The sequence below is a fragment of the Haemaphysalis longicornis genome, unplaced genomic scaffold (genome assembly GCF_048455015.1).
Source record: "Haemaphysalis longicornis isolate Haplotype H1 unplaced genomic scaffold, Haemaphysalis longicornis Haplotype H1 scaffold_7, whole genome shotgun sequence".
NCBI classification, from domain to species: Eukaryota; Metazoa; Arthropoda; class Arachnida; order Ixodida; family Ixodidae; genus Haemaphysalis; species Haemaphysalis longicornis.
This window is the reverse complement of record NW_027526422.1, coordinates 77,926,922-77,949,469: the sequence shown is the minus strand read 5'-3', so window position 1 is coordinate 77,949,469 and position 22,548 is coordinate 77,926,922.

The window sequence follows — 22,548 nt, the reverse complement described above, 5'->3', positions numbered from 1 at the left end:
CCGTATACCGGAGTACTCAGTTGGTAATGATGATGATCAGGAAAGGTGACAAGCCGTATCATGTGGAATAGCAAAGACATGTTTTCACTACTTCCTTATGAGTTATGAAGCCCTTTTTCACTCCAGACGCTGCTTTGCTTCTTATTGCTTCTTAGTTGTTCTTAGCACTCTCTTTTGTATCCCAGTAGGATAAGTACCAAAGAGCCAATAATCGGACTCGGCCTCATGCAGGAATTTGTTGTCGATAACAAGCCCTCAACTAAACGTTCAGGCCGGTCTTGTCGGCATGGCTTCATACGCTCAACAATTTCAGGCTAATGGTGTGACCGTAGGGAGTGGGCCTAAACGTTACCGCGTTCTTCAGGTAAGACGGGCTTGAGTTGGAACATCCCATGCCTCACATTGCGTTTAAAGAAACAGAAGCACCCTGCCTACTGCAATGAAGGATGCTCGTACTTATCTCTGGTGGAACATCTGCCACCCCGCAGCATCTTCAACAAGGCACTATTAAACCAAAACTTTTCGTGTAACGGGATTCTTCGAAGCTCACACATTTGCACAATAAGAGTGATTATAGCTGCAGAATAACCTTCATAATGGCCTCGCGATCATGTGAAACAAAACGTGACATAGCAACATGAACACGTAACTTCTGGAAGTGAACTTATTAGGTGCGTAGTATTGCAAATACCGTACTTTCTCTATAGCCCGTTTCGTATTCCAAACAAAAAGGCATTTTTTTAGAGTTCCTTTTGCAGCGTTTTTACCGCAACTACGACAGATGGGATCATCACATTTGTGGTAATATTTGGCACATATAGGGTGACGCCGTTTTGCTCAAGCAGACAGAGAAGGTAAAAAACTCGAAATTTCTGCTCACGAGACAGACAGCAGCCAGCCTGACCCAATAAAATTTATGTTGCAGGATTATGACAGGTCCTAACTACTGATCGACCCGTCTGTATAATTTACGGCATTTTCTTATACCATTCATATGATTACGATGCGGCCCTCGCGATACCGAGGAGTACATGAAACCTAAACTATGCATGTGTCGGTAGTTACTGTGTCCAGAGTAAACCTAGCTTGCTTGACTGTGCCAACGACTAATAGATGTGTCATCAAAAATGATTAGTGAAGATTATTTGCTCGCCACGGCTATAAATACAATATTAAAGCTCAATAGTTCAGGTTTTCCGTCGGCCACGTTGTTTATTTACGTGAATGGAAGTATACATTTGGCCGTAATGGTCAACACGGACCAACATATTTTGCGTTCTCATCTTCGTCCTCTTGGTAAGGAAAGCTTGCTTCTTTTCAACATCAAGTTTGGCAAACACATTTGACTGCCGAGTTTGTGATTGATCAAAAGCTAGCTAAAATTGTCAATTATATCTACTCTTCCCGGCGGGAACGGAAAGAGCACTTTACTAATGCAAATACGATGCCAATGAGGGCTCCAGAATTGCCATCTAATATCGAAAATGTAAAACAATGTCACCTACCTAACTGGGCAAATGATTGGGTATTTTCCCTTTATCTGCCTAGTTTCAATGGATCCACTACGCGTAGTTGTCACCTCCTCAACTTTACATCGTATTTTGCCAACACCAGTATTTTCAAGTACACTTTGTTTCCCAATGCAATACAGGAATGGAATGCATTCAACGACTCAACCCGCTCTCTCCCTTTTGTGTAACTTGTGTATGATATTCAGAGGCCTTGAATCTTCCTTGCAGAACACTGTAAATTCTCCTCGTTTCTTTTACTCATCGTATTTTACCCACTCCAGCAATAGCCCTGTTGGGCTGCAGTACGTAAAAATAATTAAGTAAATAAATAACCAAACATTTTTTTCAGGGCCCTTATGGCAATGTAACGAAGCCGGTTACGGTTACAAGGAAGTCGATTCTGAAAACTTTGTCACAGAATTACAGGATGTGTGGAAAGCCGCCGTTGTAAGTAGGAACGTATTTAAAAATGCAATTATTATTATTATGCTTGACATTAGCTTTGTGTCGTTCATTTCTTAATGCACCTTCTTCTTGACCACCTAGTCATCAAGTGACACTGAAGAAATATTGGCCAAGCTAGAAGCCGTGGCAAACAAAGTCAACCATCCAGCCGACATTGTTAATATGCCTCATGACTTAGCAATGGCGCTAGAAAGTACTGAAAAGAGTATGAAATACATCACCGATCAAACGAGGCTCTCTGCATATACAAATCAATTGGCGAAGACGCTGGTTAATATCGTAGAGGAAACATTATTGAAGAGCAAGATTATGAAACAAATAAACGAGGTAAGCCTCCTGCAGATTCCTGTAGAATTACACTTTTTTTTGGGGGGGGGGGGGGGGGGGGGGCGGGGCAGTGGGCGGGGAAGCACATAGCGTGTATGGTATTATGTTTTTCGTTCTCTGGCTTTATTTCAGAATCAGCGGATTGAAACGGTTTCCTGCTTGATTAAATTCCTCGAAGATTTCGCCGTCAAATACAACCTTACAAGAAGCCTCTAGACGTCGAAACAAAATGGAGCCACCTTAAACATCGCAATCCTGAACTCGCACCACCTTCCAGTCTAGCTATGACCCAAACGGTGTCTGAAAACACAGCCCGCACCTTGCCAGAAATTTATTAAAGCATTCAGAATTTGCCCTCCGCAGCGTAAAATGTTTAGTGTCTTGCGTGACTATGAAGCCGTGGCATTCAAAGAAAGGTATTTGCAATTTTAGCACACGTGCCCCCACCACTACCCCGTATAGGAGGTAGCTTGAAAAAATGGATGAAGTATTTGTTGTTTTGCTTTTGTGCACGGATGGAATCTAAACAAAAGCACTTCAAAACGTTGCCTGTACAATATACAGGAGCCTTCTAAACAAGCAGGAGCGTCCTGCAGAGAGAGACAGAAAGAGTAAACTTTATTCAATTTGCCAGCTGTGTAGCTTAGTCGTCGGGCGTGAGCCCTTGGGCTCTGGCAGCGTCCTCAGCCAGCCGGACGGCCCAGAGTTGTTCTTCCGGGCTGGAGCTGAGCAGCACGGTCTCCTAATGCTCACTGTTAGTGATTGTGCGGCCATTTGTGATCGCCTGCGGACACTGCCGTAGCATGTGCGCCAGGTCCGCTCGTTCCTGATATCTATGACACTGGGTGGAATAGCGCCCTGGATAGCAATAGCCATACACTAGGGGATTTGGGTACGAGTGGGTCTGTAGCAGTCGCCAGACCACCGAATGCCGTTTACTGAGGGATGGATGCGCGGGTGGGAAGCGGGCCCGGCCTAAACGGCAATGACCGATGATATGACTGTACGATAACAGCCTGTCCCTGCCTGATATTGGGACGAGTTCCGCATCGGAAGGGCCGTCCGCTCGGTCGGTAAAGCGTCGAGCGGCTTCGTGCGCAGACTCGTTTCCTGCAAGGCCGGAGTGGGCGGGGGTCCAAATTAAGTTGACCTTGCCTGTCCGGTTTTCGAGGTGGAGACCAGAAATCAGGATTGCGGACGCCTCCCTTGATATGTGTCCTCGTGAGAAATTTAGAATTGCTGATTTGGAGTCGCTGATGATTGTCTTGATTTTTGTGGAGGCAACCATGGCTAAAGCAATGGCTGCCTCTTCTCCAACCACCGAGTCTCTCGCTCGGATAGAGCAGGAGGCGGTGGTGTTGCCCTGATTGTTGACTACCGCTTTGGCAATTGCCTCGCGACCAGCGTAATCAGCCGCGTCCGCATAGGCAACGTTCTCGACTTTCGCAAAGCGTCTTTGCAGGGCACGGGCTCTCACCTCTCGACGCTCCTTGTTATGTGTAGGATGCATATTATTCGGGAGCGGAGACACCGGAATATTTTCCTGTATTGTTGACGGGATCGGGAAACTAGTAGGCGCATTGTGGGGGTGAGCTATCCCCAGCGAGTCGAGTATGTGGCTCCCAGTTGTGCTGTAGGTAAGCCGTACGAGTTGCCCTAGCCGTTGAGCCTCGATGTGTTCGTCCAGGCTATTTCTCAGGCCCAGGACCTCAAATCGCTCGGTGGACGTGTTTATTGGGAGACCGATGGCCCGCTTGTGGGCTCTGCGTAGGAGAACGTGTATTTTAATTGCCTCTACCCGCTGTAGCCGGAGATACGGAGTGGCGTACGTCACCCGACTTATTACAAAGGCCTGTACGAGGCGCAGGGGGTTGGCTTCTTTCATTCCGTGGTTGCGACCAGCTATCCTGGATATTAGCCTGGCTGTTTGGTGCCCAACTTTTTCGAGCGCTAGCAAGGATTCGGAATTGTCTCCATTCGCTTGTATTCGAAGCCCAAGAACGCGAATACTCGAGACGATGGAAATGCGGTGCGAACTGGCTGCAAAAAGTTGGATTGTAGGGGGAGTGGAAGTGGATTTCCTCCCTCTACTGGTGCGACGGTAGATAAGAAGCTCTGATTTTTCGGGTGAGCAGCAGAGGCCACGGAGTGTAACGTATTTTTCGACTGTGTTTATGGCTTGCTGGAGAGTGTCCTCAATGTGACCGTCACTACCGCCGCACACCCACAGTATTACATCGTCGGCGTAAAGACTATGCTGGAGCTCTTCTATGCTATTGAGATGATTGGGCAGACCGATCATTGCCACGTTGAAAAGGAAGGGGGGAAGAACCGAGCCCTGATGGATTCCCCTACTGCCTAGGTTAATTTTGTCTGATTTAAGTCCGCCAATAGTGATAGTTGCTGTTCGATCGGTGAGGAAGTTCCCAACGTAGTTGTGTACCCTCCTTCCGATCCCCAGGCTGTTGAGATTCTCTACGATTGCCGAATGTTTGGCGTTATGGAAGGCTTTAACAAGGTCGAGCCCGAGGACGGCCGAGTATCTGTTGACGAGGAGCGCGCTCCGTCATTAACGTCGTGTTTCAGTCGAATCATCACATCCTGTGTCGAGAGTTTGGGGCGGAAGCCAATCATGGTGTGTGGGTATAAAGAATGTTGTTTCATGTAGGCATTGATCCTGTTTAGGATGGCATGCTCCAGGAGTTTTCCTACACAAGAGGTGAGGGAAATTGGACGAAGGTTTTCAATTTCGAGCTTTTTACCTGATTGTGGGATGGTGTAAGTACGTTGGCCGTTTTCCATTGAGCGGGAATGTGGCCCGCGTCCCAACACACGTTAAAGTAGCGAGTGAGAGTCTCGATGGAGTCGTCATCTAGGTTGCGGAGTATCTTATTTGTTATGCCGTCCGGCCCCGGCGCTGAGCCGATCCGGAGGGCCGCAACGGCATCCCGTACCTCGATTAAGGTGATGGGACTGTCGATGAAGGCGTTATCACTGCCCGAGTAAGGGGGGAGCGTTTCGGTAGCCGAAGGGGCAATGTAGAGATCCTGAAGGGGCTGGAGAAGCTGATTGTTGGTTCCGTTAGATTTGTGGCGGACAATATTTAGATTGTGTCGTTGCGTGGTCTTGCTTTTGTCAGAGTCTATTAGACAACGCATGATCCGCCATGTCTTAGCCATCCCGATCTCTTTCTCCATGCGATCACAAGCCGCGTGCCAATTTTGTCGCAAGAGTTGCTGAGTATAGTCTTCGATTTCCCTGTCAAGCCAAGCAAGCCGACGACGCAGGTTGTGATTTAGTTTATATTTTCTGAGTCGATGTCGTAGACTTTTCTTGGCCTCCCACATGTGAAGAAGCCGTGCGTCTGCTTGAAACACGCCTGCCTCTGCGGGTATACTTTTGGTAGCTGTGTCAGCATTTCGACGTAGTTGCTCAGCCCATGCCTCAATATCGACTATCTCTGCCTCTCCGGAGTCGAATTTTGAGTAAGAGTGGAAAGCTCGTTCTGCTGCAGGAATTATTCCAAACGCGTCCCAGTCGCCCAGTCGAAGCGTTTTCCCAGATTTATGCGTAACGCCGCCGAAAACGCTTGTGATGACTTCACGATGTAACGGTCGCCACCAAGATTTTCTTGCGTGTTAAGCCACGTGGCCTCTCTCCGCATGTTTTTAGTGAAGCATAGGTCAGGTGTCGTTTCTCCACTCACACTATTGCCGATTCGGGTTGGGTACGATGGGTCTTTAACAAGGCTGAGACCTTCTTGTTGGGGGTCTAGCCAAAAGCTACGACCCTTAACGGTGTCCCGTTTTTATCCCCACTCGGTATGGTGGGCATTAAAGTCGCCTACAATAAGTAAAGCGCGGCCACGGGAGATTTCGAGAGTTTTCCTTAGGAGGTTGGTGAATGTGGACTTGTTCTTGGGCGGGCTATATACGTTTAGGATAAACATGCTACCACAGGCCTTTTTTCGGGTTGGAAGTAACTCTACGAGAACGTGACCCGCCGACGCTGTGTCCGCGCCGGTCGCGCGGCTAATGGCCGTGAGGTTGCGCCTAACGTGGGTGGTGACAGCCGGTTTTAATTTGGATGATGTTACGGCTGTGTCTTCCTCAATGTCGGAGAAAGACTTGCAATTTTGGAGCCTTGGAGGCAAATTACATCAGGAAAAGCGTCCGAGTGGTTAAGTTTTATGTGATGTTCGAGGTTCGCTCGCTTGCGCCGAAACCCTCGGCAGTTCCACTGCCAGACGGTAAATTCATCAGGCTTACGGGTGGCCTGATTAAGGGATTAAGCATGGTCCGCAGGAGTTTTGAAACTGTCCGCCGAGTACGGACGGAAGTAAGGTTTGGTGGGTTTGATGGGTCCCACTCCCCCTTCGCGCATCGGTCTCAGATAGGTGTTTTCGAGGGCTGTGACGCGCGCGTTTTGACTGGCGATCTTAGCATTAATAGTGCCTGCGAATTTGGCAAGCATGTTGTCGAATTTTGAATTGAGGCTCTGTTAAAGGGTTTTACTGAGCTGGTCCCCGATTTTCTGGAGCATGATCTGAGTGACATAATGAACCTGACTATCAGGTCAACGGGGTGCGGTTTGATTTTCATGTTGTGACTCCGTGGCCCTGCGTTTCGGCGGCGGAGAGGTAGCATGGACTGTACCCATCGCGCTTCCGGAGTTGCGCTCCAATATTTCCGAGGCCACCGGTATGTCGGAGCTGCCGGTAATTTCCATCGCGCTTGCGGAGGTAGGCTCAGGCAATTCTGCGGCCACTGGGTCGGCGCTGCCAGTAGCTTGGGGGTGCTGTTCTGCGGTAGTAGGGGCGTGGGTAAAATTAGTTTGGGCTGGACTGCCTTTGAGTTGAGCTAGCTCTGCATTGAGCGCTCGGCTCTCCAAGCGAACCACATCTAGCATTTGGTGGATTCGGGTAAGTTCGGAACGCGAATTGGAGTCTCAGTCGCAAATGTTTTGATCCAGTGTGCCCCTACCCTTCAGCTCATTTTTACCGTGGGAGACCGTGGCTGCCCAGCTCACCTTGTTTTTGTGGTTGTTGTGGGTGGTCCTTTCGCCGCCGCGTGACGTGGATCGGGATGGTTGCCGCTGGAGGCTCCGGCCCTCTTTGCTCGGTTGGCGACGACGTGACGATGATCGCAAACAGCTGCGGTCCTGGGCGGAGGGGTCCCGGATTCCCGTTCGGCGGCCTGTGTCTCGCCTGCTATGCCGCTCTTCTTGGGTCAACCGGGGGAAGGAGTTCGAACGATCCCGGCCTCTGTGCAGAGCCCCACCAGATTTAAGAAGCCTTGACGAGTTGGCTCCGTCAGGATTACCGTGTTGTTGTTGCCGGCGGTCTTGCTGCTCCTTCCTGCGCAGCTTGTCCCACTTGCGCTTCTTCAGTACGTAGGGGTTTGATAGCGGAGTCCGCATTTCTTTTCCCCGGTGGCGTAGTCCTTACCACACAGTGCGCACTTGGGCGCGTACGACTGGTCCTCACCCCGTGTCTCTTCACCGCAGAGCTTGCATATCTTCTTATCCGGGGCTGGGAAGACATCCCCGCAGTGTCCTAGTCGGCCGCATCCGTCGCACATTTTGTGGCGCTTCTTGTGAAGGAAGCAGCGGTACTCGGCCCCGCGGTAGTAGATGTAGTGCGGGACCGTTTTACCATCGAAAACGATAAGGACTGGGTTGGTCCGGCCCATTCGTCTTACCTGAAGAATGGTGAGATTTTCTTGTATACCAGGCTGCTAGTGATGTCTGTGGCACTGTCGTAGTCTGGGATATTATGAATTACACCCTTGACTGTGTCTTCCGGTGGTGCCACATACGCGGTGACCTCGTACGTCTTTCCTCCGATGTGGAGTGCATTCACGTCGTTGTATTTTGGGCACGTTGCATGCTTGGTGTGCTCGCAACGATGATATTTTTCTCCGAATTAATGCGGAGGAGATCCTCAACTGCCTCGTCGTAGGTAAGGCCGGTTGCGCGCAGCACCCCGTCACGAAGCCCCGCGTGGCTGACTTTGGTTACATCGAGGCCGGTTCTCGGCCGGAGCACTATCTTTATATCTTCACTCGGCAAGTGCGGTTAACGCGGCGCCCGATTCTGTCTTCGTAGTGACTGTTGAGCTCGCGGCTTTCGATCCGGCTCACGAGCGCCAACGGCGCCTTGCTCGAGAGGATGTTCTGCTGTTGGGCTCAGCTTGACAAGGGCGCGAGCGCCTCGACGGTGGTGGCTTTCTAGCCAGCCAGCTTCCTCCGTGATATCTTCCGTCCTGCAAAATATCTTCCGTCCTGCAATTGTTCACGCCATAAACTTGTAACATAGCAGCAGACGATAGCGTGGCGGTGGTGGTGGCCGGGAAGGTGATAACATAACAAAGCCTGCATTGAATCAGATAACTGAACTATGTCACCAAAAGCGATTGAAAGAAATAAATAGATACGGTAAAAAAGATTGTGTGATGTTCTTTAGCTCAACCTCCCCCTTTCGCTCGCTTTTGGATCAACGTTCCTCGATCGCCTTGTGGTGTTGACGCCAATTTTGACCTGCAGAAATGTGTCTCTCTTGCCAACCTCAGCTACCGTCGACAGTTTTATAATACATGCCAAGGATTTTTATATCTCTTGTGGGCAATATGGGATACCTTAGTTGTGATATTTATGAGTGAAGCGTCGTATTACACTGAATTTCGTTAGAGCTATACGAGCATTACGTCACTGATTGCTTACGCTATGCTTCCGCAAAAAACGCCAATTTCCTGGCAATTTGTGCAGTCGAGAACAGGGCCCCTAAGCCCACCGCGAGCGCAATAGTTGCGTTTATGCTTTAAGGAAAGATTGTGTGAGCCTTGTATTCACCAGTGGACTTTCTGGTCCGTATCTTAACGGGAACACAATGCGTTTTTCAGGCGCTGCGGTCACCGCAGCGCCCGCACTTCCGAATATGACGTCATCTGCCGCCGGCCAATGCTGAAAAGCAGCCATGGCTCTGACCGTGCCCCCGGGCAGGGGTCGTTTGTTTTGACGAAAAATAGATCTTTCGTGTATTTACACATAACTTAAACATTTTTTTCGAATTCAGCTTCAACAAAACCATACATTCCCCCAACAAAATGTTTTTGAAAAGTTCTTTGCCAGCCCTTTAATTAAGGAATCCGTGCAGTGAATAAAATTTAACTCTAAATTTAATAAAGATATCTTCGAGCTTCGCCTCGATTGCATATTCAAAAAATTTTGATAAAATCAGCAGTACAGAAGTTGTTCTATAATTGGTTAACTAAGTTTTATCTCTTCCCTTATATATGGGGGTTACTCGAGGTATTTTCAGCTCATCTGGAAATTTTCCTGTTTCCAACATGAGGTTGATAATATTGCACAGTACTTCGCATACAGACTCAGGGACATCATTCAGTGTTTTAGTTTTTATTTCATCATGTCTCTGGGACACGTCGCTTCTGATATTCATTATCATCAGAGAAACTTGCGTTGAAGTGGTTGGTGCACACGTTATAGAATTTACCAAGCGGTCAATAACATTACAATGGTCAGTATCTGAATGGGGCATAGAACGTTATGCACTACCTGCAGATATAAAATGCTCATTCCTGGCTTGAGACAACACTGAGCCGTGTAGTGCACCACTAGGGGTTGCTATTTGAATTTGATTACGGGAATTCGCTTTACGTGTTAATTTACTAACTTACATCCTTGTTTTTCTCGTATTACAATTAGGGTTTGTAAATAGCTGAGTATAGCCACTCTTTCGAGCTATCTACAGGTCTTTGTTTAGCCTATTCCTGCATGTCTTCAAATCCGCAAATAGGTTAGTATCGCGGGTTTAAAAAACTCATGAAACATCTATTTTAAATAGTCTTATATACTCACAACCAAATCTAAACGTCTAAGAGCGGTTTTATTTTCACACTTGTCAACATTGTTGAACAAGAACAAGACATTACGCAAATATAAGACAGAACATTTATACATAAGTGATATTTTCGAATGAACGCGACGTTGGCGATTTCCCAATCCTCAGGCATGTCACCGGTAGCGATGGACTAGGTGAAAAAAGCAACGAGAAACTGGGAAAAGGTGTCAGAGCAGGCATGAAGGGCGTAAGTGGGTATGCCATCAGGTCCACCAGCCGAATTAGGTTTAACTTCCTGGAGCAGCCTAATTACAGCATTATAGGTGAAATTGACGGAATGCATTCGGTCATCTATTTGTTCCGAGGCACTCGGAGCGTTTAAACAATAAGTTGGAGAGAAAACAGACTCAAAGTAATGATTGAAATAATTGATTGATTGATTGTGGGGTTTAACGTGCCGACGCAACGCAGGCGATGAGGCGCGCCGTAGTGGAGGGCTCCGGATTAATTTTGACCACCTGGGGATCTTTATCGTGCGCCGAAATCTCGTACACACGGGCGTTTTTGCTTTTCGCCTCCATCAGAAAAGAGGCCGCCGCGGCCTGGAATCGAACCCGCGACCTCGTGCTCAGCAATTGAAATAACCAGTTTTTTTTTTATCATCAGTAACGGTTTTGTTGTAACCGTGAAGACTGGGTATACGTGCGACTTTCCCTAGGATTTCAAAATCTTTTACATTTCTTTGGAATTTTTCTTTACATAGTTCCCAAACAGCACAAATATTTGTCTTGAGCAATTTTGTTCCTGGTTTTTATGTCTTTGCCGAGGAGCCACATACGACATACATTACGCTACGTTCATTCCTTTGTCTATACGTTTGCAAAAGACGGCACTTTTCGTTCACCAGTAAACGTAAGTCACGGGACTCCCACGGCTTGTCGGCACTCCTTTTCCGGGAGATTCGTTTGCTAGGCATATATTTGCTATTGTTGTTGTAGTTTGTTATTTAAAGTAGGCATGAAGTCAAAACACAAGTTTGCTACATTCAAACGATTGCCTCGTTAGAATCGCAGTGACACCACTTGTAAAGTAAAGTTCGCTCAAATAAGGTATATAACTAGGAAAAAAAAGGAATGGCTATGCGAACCACTAGCTCATTTCCCGCAACAGAACTTATGATGTTATACCAGACAGCTCTGCGATTGGCGGAGCGCGGCAAAAGCAAACGCAAACTAAGCAGAGCTTTTAAGCTTGCCGAACGAGCTATTTGCGCTTAAATTTAGGGCACATTCTTTTTAAAGCCGTAAGAATGGTGGGACAAACAGTGGAAGTTACGAAAGCACACGTAAACATAGAAGTACCGACACGTACTGCTGTTGGTACTGCGCGCACTATGCTTGGTTTAGATGCACAGGTTGCGGGGCTTTGGGGTTGTTTCAGACGACACTGGCCGATTGACGAAAGCGACGATGTCTTATGTGACCCTATTTGTCGAGCGAGCACCATGTTTCACGACACTATTGTCCCCATGAACAAAACAAGCCAGCTGCAAATACGCCCACAAATAAACCAAAGGCAGACAACGGCTTTCTACGGTGGGGTGGTGCCATCTAGGTTCACTAATAGTAAACACGAACCTGTGACGTCATGGCAGACCATGAAAACCCACGATTTAGCGGGAAAGTCAAAATTTCAACTTAAATAATTATTTATCAGTGATTAAAGCATCGTTTGCCCTAGGACAAGCGCTGGGGGCACTATAAAACACGAAATCTTTCGAATAACACAAACTTGTGTTTTGTCTTCATGGCTCCTTCAAAAGCTTCCCTGCAATCAAAGGATAGGCTCATTTCAATAACCTTCAGTAGAATACATGCACGTTTGCTAGACAAGGAGACATAATCTCCTTTATTATAAAACAAAACAGCTCTTAGGCTATTGTGAGCAGTTTGGAATTGGATTGCTGGTAAATAGGCAAGGACGCAGTCATGATCACTTATTCCAGGGACGACTACAGTATTTCGGATAAGTGAAGGCCTATTTGCTAAAAGCCAATGTAAAACGGAAACGCGGCCTTTTCCTTTCCTCGTCGGTGCGGTTGCAAACTGGAGACGATCGTTTGCATGTATCAACAATTGAAAACTACCAGACAGTGCACACGTGCCAATGGGAATGCATGTTTGATCCAACCGCTAAAAAGTTGGCATGCTAAGTCACCTCCAAACATGTAATCGTGTTTTAATAGAGACAGGAAGTCTAATAAAGACCTGAAGGCTTCCGGATGAGCGCATGCTGGCGAACGATAATACGACCCTATAGTAACGACATGTCCACTGTTTATGCGAACTCAAGGACACGGTTAGTGAACTATATACTAAGCAGGCATCGACAAGCAGGAATAAAATATAATTGTAGCAAAGACTACAGGGCATTCCCTAACAACGCCATTGCCGTGCACCATCGCGGATCATCATCACTGCCATGCTTTTGGCACCCCTCATATAACATTATCACAAGGAGCTTCTGAAGAAGAGGTTCAGCTGGCTCGGCATCACCCCTTGGCTTTCTGACTGCTTCGTCGCTGTTCAGCTCTCCTGAGCGCCCATAAACCCCTTTATATTTTGGTGGTGTGTGCGGCTCCCTCCCCGTCCTCGCCCCAGCTTCGCACCTCATCGGCCTCGTCGACATCATCCAGGGGGCGCGACCCACGTCGGCAGCCCCAGCCCAGCCGCTACCAGTACTAGACGACGTCCTCCCGGCCCGTATCTCCAGCCCGTGACGAGCCGATCCAGAACCGCCATGACCCGATGACACGACCAGACGACGACGGCGTGTCCCCAGCCCAGTTGTCCGACGTGGCTCCGGATACCTTCGACTTTTCGTCGGTGCCATGACGAGGTCATGTCGCGGGAGCAGGCATCGCCCACATCATCATCATCTTATGTGGCGGCAAGGGCTTCATTGTACATTGTCATCTCATCTTTCGTCCTTACCCCATCGCCTACCACGGCGGCGTCGACCGGGACGGTCGCTTTCAACCGGGGGGCCATGTCACGAGAAGACGATGAAGAGGGCAACGCAGGGTGGCTCTGTCTTCCCAGCCTACGACGACGAAGAAGATCTGAGGGTGCGCACTGCCTGCGCGGGCTCTGGCTTGGCTGCCATGTAAATAAGCTGTAAAAAGATCGTTCATCATCCTTCCCCATGGTTCGTGTCGCCTGTGCTGCCGCAACGTTACAATATAAAATAAACGTATTCCTGAAGCTTCAGGGCAGTGGAATACAAATAAAATTTAGTAAAAATGACGCTTTCCTGCCCTTTCTGAATCCTTATCATGGGTAGAGTTAGAGGCATACCTGGAAGGAGAATGATAGCTTGCGCCGCGTAACCATTGCTGGTAGTGTTCATTAGGAACTTCCCGCCTATTTTCTGTATCTCTCTCGCCACCCTTCTCTCTTCATCTCTTCTTGTATTGAACAATGTTCTTTCTTTTCTAGCGAGTCAGACCTCCCTAGGGCTAGAAGAGAAAGACCAAGATTTTCACCATTTTTTTGTTGCGTATAACTCTTTCATGTAACCTCTGGCTTTATATCATTATTGTGAAGTAACGCAAACCTGATCAAGTAATTGTTTTCTCCTGGAGTAGAACATCAATGTTCGACTCGTTCACTTTTCTTTTTATGATACTCAATTTACTTTACCTTCCGTCTTTTTTTTTTGTACCAAACAGAGCGTTCTAAACTTTTTTTCATTTACATAAAGATTATCTCTTCCTAGGCAATGTTTATCTAGATGACAAAAATAAGTGAGAAAATTTATACATTGAAGGAAATGCTCCGCCAAAAAATATTTCCGCATTTTGTGAAAACTGTCCATTTTGATGATCCAGCGGTGAAAGTGTGATGATACATACAGGCAACCGTCTGAAGCTCTCAAACACCAGAGTAGGGATACCGATGAACCCTCTCCGTCTGTTGGGTAATGCAAAAGCGTCTCTTCATCAAAGAGGTATTTACCGGAAGTAATATAATGTGCTGAGTTGATATTCAGAACGTGTTCTCACAACTCGAGAGCTGTAACACTTCTTCCCCAAATCGTCCCGGAAAAACGTGAACACTCAAGAAGCCTTTAGCACAGAGAAACTCCATCTTATTGGCAGCTCTGTCAACACAGTTGGCCTCGGTGACGGCGCCTCTCCTCCGTTCGCGTGCACGTATTTGAACTCGGAAGCCAGCAACGATCTGTTATGTGCTGAAAGGTAAGGTTATCGGCTGCTCCGTCCATTGCCCCAAGTCAGTCCTCTGCCCCTTCATTTAGGAGATGTGAACGACCGACATATTGAAACGTAACGCGCTCATTTGAAGGCTTCTGTAATATTACCTTGGCGTCGTCAAGCCGCAACTGAACACGTACGTACAGCAAAAACGTGCCCCTCTCGGTTCAGGCTTAGCGTTATGATAGTGTTCGCGGGTACCTATAACGCGTAATAGTCTATCCGGCCACTAAGTATGTTGTCAACCACGGGTGGTGGTGCGCAGCAAGGCTTGTAAATTAGCCTGACTCTGAATTGTTGGATGAGGCAGGCAATAAATGATCCCGTCGAATTTTTCATACCGTTTTTTTGTTTATAATGCACACTTTCTATACACGGCCACAAAAATTGCTCACAGTGCCAAATAAACTAGGAACGGAATATTTGGCGTTACGGTCTAGCCGTGGTGGCTCAAAAGGTGAGACGTAGCACTGCCCAGAACACGTTGGTGGAAACTATTCACGGCTGTGGCGGGTTTTTGAGTGCAGAAACAACATAAAACTGCCCTATGTCGAGGTTTCACCGAACGTCAGATGTTGTTCACTGTATGACTTCATTTGAAGCCCACCGCAATGGCGAGCCATTGGGTAACTCAGTATAAAAGCCCAATTTAAATCATTCTATTTCATCACTCTGAGTGCATATGGGTATCACAAGGAAAATGAAAATAAACTATTAAGTAAAAACTTTACCTCTGCATTACTCGGAGGTTCTAGAGTACTGATTAGTAGCTGTTGCTCCCTTTCTTCATTAAATCAGGTAGTCTTTTTGATATATAATGTTGGACTAATCGTACTGCCAGTAAAATGTGCCTAAGTTTCTGCGTAGTACGGCCCTCAACCTTGCAATGCTGCATGCAACAAGCAGAATTCCATCTCTGCATCTTATAATCGTTCCTTCCGCTGTTCGCACAGTACAACAGCGTTTTTTTTTACCATGTGGGACACAGCACTATAAAAAGAGCACCGGTAATTCTGTGGAGAAACTGTGACCATTACTGTGACCATCATCACAACCGTTGTGAAACGACCACTGCATCTTGTACACGAGAACTCATTGTGTAACATTGGCGAGTCCCTTTTCTAACTTAGAGCATTATTCAACAAGACCTAGTGCTCGGGCAGCTCTATTCAAACAAAGACAAACGGTTTGAATGCGCCAATCATGAATACCGTACGAAAGTAGAAAAAGCTCCTGCTGATGACGCGCATTCGAATGCCTCTCTGCGTGTATTTGCTACTCTGTTGCTATGTAGCACTTCGGAAGGATTGAGAGTACGCCAACAGCATTCTAAGAGCACAGAGTCATGCTTGTTCACTCTTCTTATTCACCGCGCTGCGAATTGATTGATTGATTGATTGATTGATTGATTGATTGATTGATTGATTGATTGATTGATTGATTGATTGATTGATTGATTGATTGATTGATTGATTGATTGATTGATTGATTGATTGATTGATTGAATGATTGATTGAAGTCTTGGCTTAAACGAGGGTGGTTTCTTGCTATTCTGCGGATATTTATAGCCTTGCTAGAACGCTAGAACAACAGCGACTATAGTCGGTAGGGCCTATGCTTTAACGCAAGCTTAACGCTTCTTTTTGAGATCTTATGCGCTAACTGGTACCCCCAGCCTGACGTACAAGGAGTACTTTCAGGACATTAGTCCTGAAGGCGCAGCGCTACACACATAATCTTATGTTTACGCGTAACATTAGGTACCCGTTAGATACAAAAAAATTGCGAGGTTTGGAGACGGTTGCTGCTTCTGCAGCTTTCCGGAACCATGCGCCGTTGAGTTTTATATTACAACCCCACAATATGGCCCGGCGAAGTCACACGAGAGCAGAGACTTCGTGGGCAGTGACTTCGAGGCTCGCGTCAGGGCCCGACGCTAAAGCCGGGACATTTTCTCCGTAGAGGGTAAGTCTTTCAACGTTTACCATTACGTGCGGTATTTTTGGCCGCACTCGCCACGGCTCACCGTTCTGAATAAAGAGGCATTACGCCAAACAAAATCCCACTAAAAAATGTGACACGCCAGTTTCTTTCAAATCAAGTAGGCCCCAATGAAAGGTTCGCCTACCGTTGATTCCTACCTCTGCGTGTAATTAACCATATTTTCCCCAAACCCTATAGCCGTAAATGTGAAATTTGGAAGGGAACTGACCACGCTAAAACCTGCGACTTGTTTGCACTTCCAAAATACCGCAGGCATTGGTCGTGGAGTCTCAAGGGCCCGCGCTTCCAGGAAGTGTATTTGGAAGCAAACAAGGGAAGCCCGCTACTTTGAAAACGAGCCCTTTAGGCTGCTTCGCACTTCGGGTAAACACGATCTTTGAACAAAAGGCGGTGTGTAGGTCTGACATATGAAAAAACTGATAAGTCTGCTACCCGCATGAGGTTCTGAAAACAAGATGTTTTTGTAGGAAGGTGTTACAAAATGACTCTGTGGAGGGGAGTGGCAATACGGCAAATGTACCTCTGATTTGCCAATAATACGCAGAAGCTCGGGGTTTCTCTGCTGCTGATCGTTTTAAAAAACGTCCGTAACAATGGTTCCACGCCTAGCCATTTAGCGGCTGAGAACGAGGTCATGGGTTCGGTTAGCAGCTGCAGTCGATGCTTTAACGATTAAAACGGTAAACAAAAACGCCAGTGAGTCAAGACTTCGGGGAAAGTTAATGATAGCCTAGAGGTGTAAAGCAACTCGTAGCTTTGCAATGCAGCGCACCTGATATCCTAGGTGCAACTCGGTATAAAAAATCGTATTATTAGTTTCCATTCTAAAACACATTTCTACGTTGATAAGATATCCTCATAGGTATTTGGTCTTCCCTATAACGCTGAATATTTCTAAGCCTTAGAAAGGCGTTGCTAAACTAGCATAAATGGGCAAGTTCAAATACGCCTAAATCAATCCATACTACTACCGCCCTTTCGTTTACCAGTGCTTAGATTGGTAAACACGTTATAAGAGCCATTTTTAAAAAGAACGTTTGAGAACCAAGACCTGCCCCGTAGTTACATGGCCATGCCTCTCTGAGGTTCCTGTTTAGTTTCGAATAATATTTCTGGGGCGCAGTAAACACCTTCAAGTTCGAGAGACTAGAAAACCTGACCAAATTGCTTCGTAATCAAAAAATGTTTTGAAAGCGTCCTTAGTGTTTTGCTGCTGATAGCACACAAAATAAATGAAGAAAAACTCTCAATAAATGTACGCGTGGGCAGAGACTTCCAGAACAGTTCGAGTAAACTAAGCATGCACCCTTCCGCTTAACGACGACGATAGTGAACGTAACGCTTCCTCGTGATGTATTCTCTGGTTGGCCAATTCCGCAGTGCAAGTATATAGTTTGAAGTCCTCGCTTCAATAACCGCGCCTACTCTCTATACGCACTCCGTAGGCCTAACACTGTATGTGTACCTGCTGCTTGGTGTACAGTGAGTACTTTTTCTAGTTCCCGCCTGTTGAAGCTGTTAAACCTCAAAATACGGTATTAGACATGACTTCCTGCAGCACAAAAAACCTTACGACATGCAGTCATTCTCATCGTGCGTCGGGCTGTGGGTAACCGCTGTCGAAGTTCACCGGAAAACATGACGTTAAGCCTATATCCATCATGCCGTCGCACGCCTGCGTCGCCTTCTCTCTTTGCTGCATGTCAACATTCAGCGGATGGGGCCGAACGGAACTATCGCCAAGCTTCGCAGGGAAGCCTTTTCTTCACTTCACCAGCGATCATCATCGTCGGCAGGTGAACTTTCGCGCACGTTTTCGCGCTTTCGCGTTTTCGCGCATGGACATCGTCAGTGAAAGGTTGGAATCTTCGATTAAAAGTGCAATTGCGTTACGGCTTCTGCAGAAGAACAGCACCCGTGGCATGGAATTTAACTCTTGACGTGCCGCTATATTGCGGAACACCTTCACCGATGCACCTTCCTGCGTAGCGGTCACAAGAAAAATATGAATAGCCCAAATGCTTAAAATGTGTTAGTTCAATGGTCTTTGGTAATAGGGTTGCTATATTTTTGCTCATACTGGCATTTATAAGTTAAAAAGGACAGAATACCGGGATTACGAACAAAATACAATGCTAAAAATGCTACAAATGCAAAACTACGCTAAACGTAATGAAACACTAGAGAGTTTTAGCATATCGTTACCATGTTTGCGTTACCACTTACTGTGTTACCGGAAGCCGGAGCTTCCGTTTACCGCTCAAAACGGTAGGACACGTTTTAGCGAACTGTTTGCCATTTCCGTATTCCGGTCGCCGTGGCGCAAGTAGTGACATCTGATGCATTGCTCTCAAAGAAACTTAAGCGTAATGTTGTTGCTCCTACCTAGTTGCTTTCGCTTGGGATGGAGCGTTCAGAATAACAATAGGTGCTTTGATAATACTGTAGCCATCACTTCAAAAAAACATGCCGGTGGTGCCATCACACGAGCGGAGTTGGAATCAAGGTAAACAAGAATTTACGACCGTGCTAAATAATTCAGCAACAAATGAGCAAAATATGGTGTACATTTACTCAGCAACCTACATTACCTTCGGCGAGCACCATTTTGGAGACCTAAACGCTGATTGCAAGTTCAGAATCTTATCTGAAGTATATGAGTCGGGTGAGGCTTAGCACAATTTGGGGCGGCCATTTTGCTCGTCCATCTAAGAAAATTAGTCGCTTGTCGTGCTCGTCAGAATCATTTAACAAGAAAACATAAAAAGCAACATCAACTAGTATTCCTTTTATTGACTGTACCAAGCATCAAGCGCCGAGCGCACTTCATTGCTTAAATCAATACCCAAGGACACACTTTGTCTTCTCAGGAAGCTCCCTGGCGCCAGTAAAGCCTGTGCCGGTAAGTTACCGTTCGCGGAAACAGTCGCGCATGCGGAGATGACTCCCACTAACACGGTACACAGCGCAAACACAGTAACACAATGCTAAATGTCTCTACTAAACTAGCATCCGCAAGGGTTGTGCATACTGACAGTATGGGGGTTGATAAAGGTCCCGTCCCTCTAAATTGCCACACTCACCTAGAAGAACTGCTAATTTCTTTGTTACAACTACATTCATGCGGCATCTTCATCGTTTTTATGTCCAGCTTCCCGCTGTAATGGTTTCACCGAGGATTGTAGCACAAATTACCTAGTCTTGCAGTGTGGCGTTATTTCCATCTTAATAGACATGTGTGGCATCTCGCCGATCGCATACGCAAAGGCATGGTAAAATTGTGTGTGTGCACAGTCTAAAATTTAGCAGCCGTTATTGGAGAGACCCTATGGCGTAACTTTCCTTCGCAACGTAGGTACCGACAGTTAAGGGCGATAACTTTTATGAAGAAGACAATCCTTAACATCGCACGAAAGGATGAATTCTTGTTGCTCTAAAGCATTGATTCAGAAATTTAGCAGTTTCAACAGCGATACTGTTTGAGCTGGTGGCTAGGTGGACGAACGAGCGCAGGGAAATCTCGCCGACTGATGACGTCATCGCGATCGCTGCTGGCACCCCCCCCCCCCCCCTTACTGTAGCTTTGCCTCGCCGTGCTCGGGCGGGACTCGTGTCGCCACCTATCGGAGGTGCAATACAACTGATACAAGAACGGCTTTGGAAACGTGTCGTGGGGTGGCTTGCTCTATAGCTTGTTGCGACGAGGGGGGAAGTTTAGAAGGTGCAAAAGAAAATTGCGCCAGAAAAATAAGTGGAAACTCCGAGAAGCAATACCGTCAATCAACTTGTAGCGTCCAATATGCTAGACCATACAAACCAAACGGTGCACGCCGAACGAGTTGAAAAAGTTTCTGCAAATGCTCCAACCGAAGCCTCATCCACCGCTCTTGGAGCTTCACCACGTAGCGATTGGGCAAGCGTACATTGTACACAATTTAATAACCCAGAAACTGCTGTAGCCCCTGTGCCCGCTTCAGGCCTGGTGATGGACGCTATTTAATTGATCAGGCGCTTTGCTGGAGCTCACGAAAGAACCGTGGAGGCGTTGAATGCGTTTGCGTGCTACGAAAGTGTCCGCCGAATGCCAAGAAAGCGCAGGGCAGCAAATCAAAGGCGTTTTTTTGCATAAAATAAATTCTTTCTCCTAGTTGTGGCACTTTTACCACAATTACACCAAACGACCACGCAACTGACTCATCTAATTCCACGCATCTGCACCCAGCGCCATGACCTAAAGGAACAAGACACGTGCTGTATCATCCAAGCACTGCTGACCAGCCGCATAGCATACGGGACACCTTATGTTCAGTTGAAACCAAAAGATAATTCCAAACTTGTCGTACTTATACGTAAGACATATAAAATTGCCTTCGGACTTCCGTATTTCACGCCGACTGAGCAGCTCCTTAAACTCGGCCTGCATAATACACTCTCAGAAGTACTAGAAGCCCAACAAGCCAACCGACTCACGCGATTGTCTCTAACACCTAGAGGCCGCACCCTTCTCGCGACACTTGGCCTCCACGCCATAACTCCGACAGAAGCACCCACTCGTATCCTCCCGCCATCCGTGCCTCGTCTACCCTCCTCCTCTTCTACGCTCCTCCTCGTCCATCTCTCAACACCAACGACGCACGCCTTTGGCGACGACTGCAAATCCAGACATACTACAACCCAGCAGTTCTACGCAATATATCACCAACCATGTATCCCTACGAATGGGCATTCTGTAAAACCCCCAACACCACATACCCCCTTGCCTGGGCTCGCCCTACCACCCAAATCCCATTCCTTCCCCCTCACTGGAGCAGTACGAGTGCGAGCTGACCAGCTGCCTGCTAGAGACGCAGGTTAACCTCGTGTCTCGGGCAAGAGGAGCTGCCACGACTCGCGGCTATCCGGACTAGGAAGGCCACCCACAACAGCACTTTCCGCTCCAATAAATGTTTCTCTCCTCCTCCTTTTCCTAAGAACCTTAAGCGTTCTATTTTCATTTTCACCGTGGACATTTACAGTATCGTCAAATCATCAGCAGGCAAGCGCCGAGGCATTACGATGCCATCATAGCTGCTGGGTTGCGCCTTCCCTTAGGCATAAAATTTATAGAATCAGATGCTTGTACAACAGACGTCCTGATTTTACGATGTTCTTGATTTAACAAAATGATTCGCGTTTCACGATGACTTCGTTAGATCAGCTTTTGACTGTACTACGCTTGGCTGAAACGGCGTCGATGCGTTTGTGGTGTACGTTTATTCGAGAAAAAATACAAAACCTGATCTTACGTTAGTCAGATAAGATGTCAGGTAAAGTAAATCATAGGATAAATGACAGATAAATGTAGTCATAACAGCTGAAAATATTTGATAAACTCGCGGGATGGTTCTTATAATACCGGACTCGCTGACAAACATGCAAGATAGTCTTTTTGAACGCGTGAGAGTTAATTGATTCTTACAAGAGGAGAGTATCACGAAAGCAGAATTATACAGACGAGCGTCTTACGAGACTGCACCGGGACACTTTAACTGTCTTTTAAAAGAGAACAAAAAATCGCTTACCCTGAAATGCCTACTGTGCGTGATTTTTTTATTAAAGTAGAATAGAATGTAGTTAAGCTTTTCTTTTTAATTATTCATTTCCGCATGATCAACCATAGAGAGACATCTTACATGCTTTCGATCATCAGTGATTATGGCTTTAACTTTGATTGTAAGTGGACGAGGCTGTTATAAGGTTGCTTTATTTCGCTTGAAGCTAATGGCCAACCAGCCTTCAAGCATGCATTGGCAAGTGGTTACTCATTTATTGGAGCCCCTTCTTTTGAAAGCCGACAAGCTGCTTATTTGAAGAAGAAGAAGAAGAAGAAGAAGAAGAAGAAGAAGACTTTATTTTGCAGCAGACGTTGTTACAATCCCTGCTGAAGGGGCAGGAGCTAAAGGCATTGAGTGCCTGACGAGGGCTCCTGACCCTCTGGAGTCCATAACAGAGGAGTTCACTGTAGAGGACATGTTCAAATCAAATATGCGTGCTTAGCAATAAGATCCAGCAATACAGAGAAAAAAAAATAAGTTATTCAAATTAGAAGAAAAGCTTCCAGTGCACGTTTAC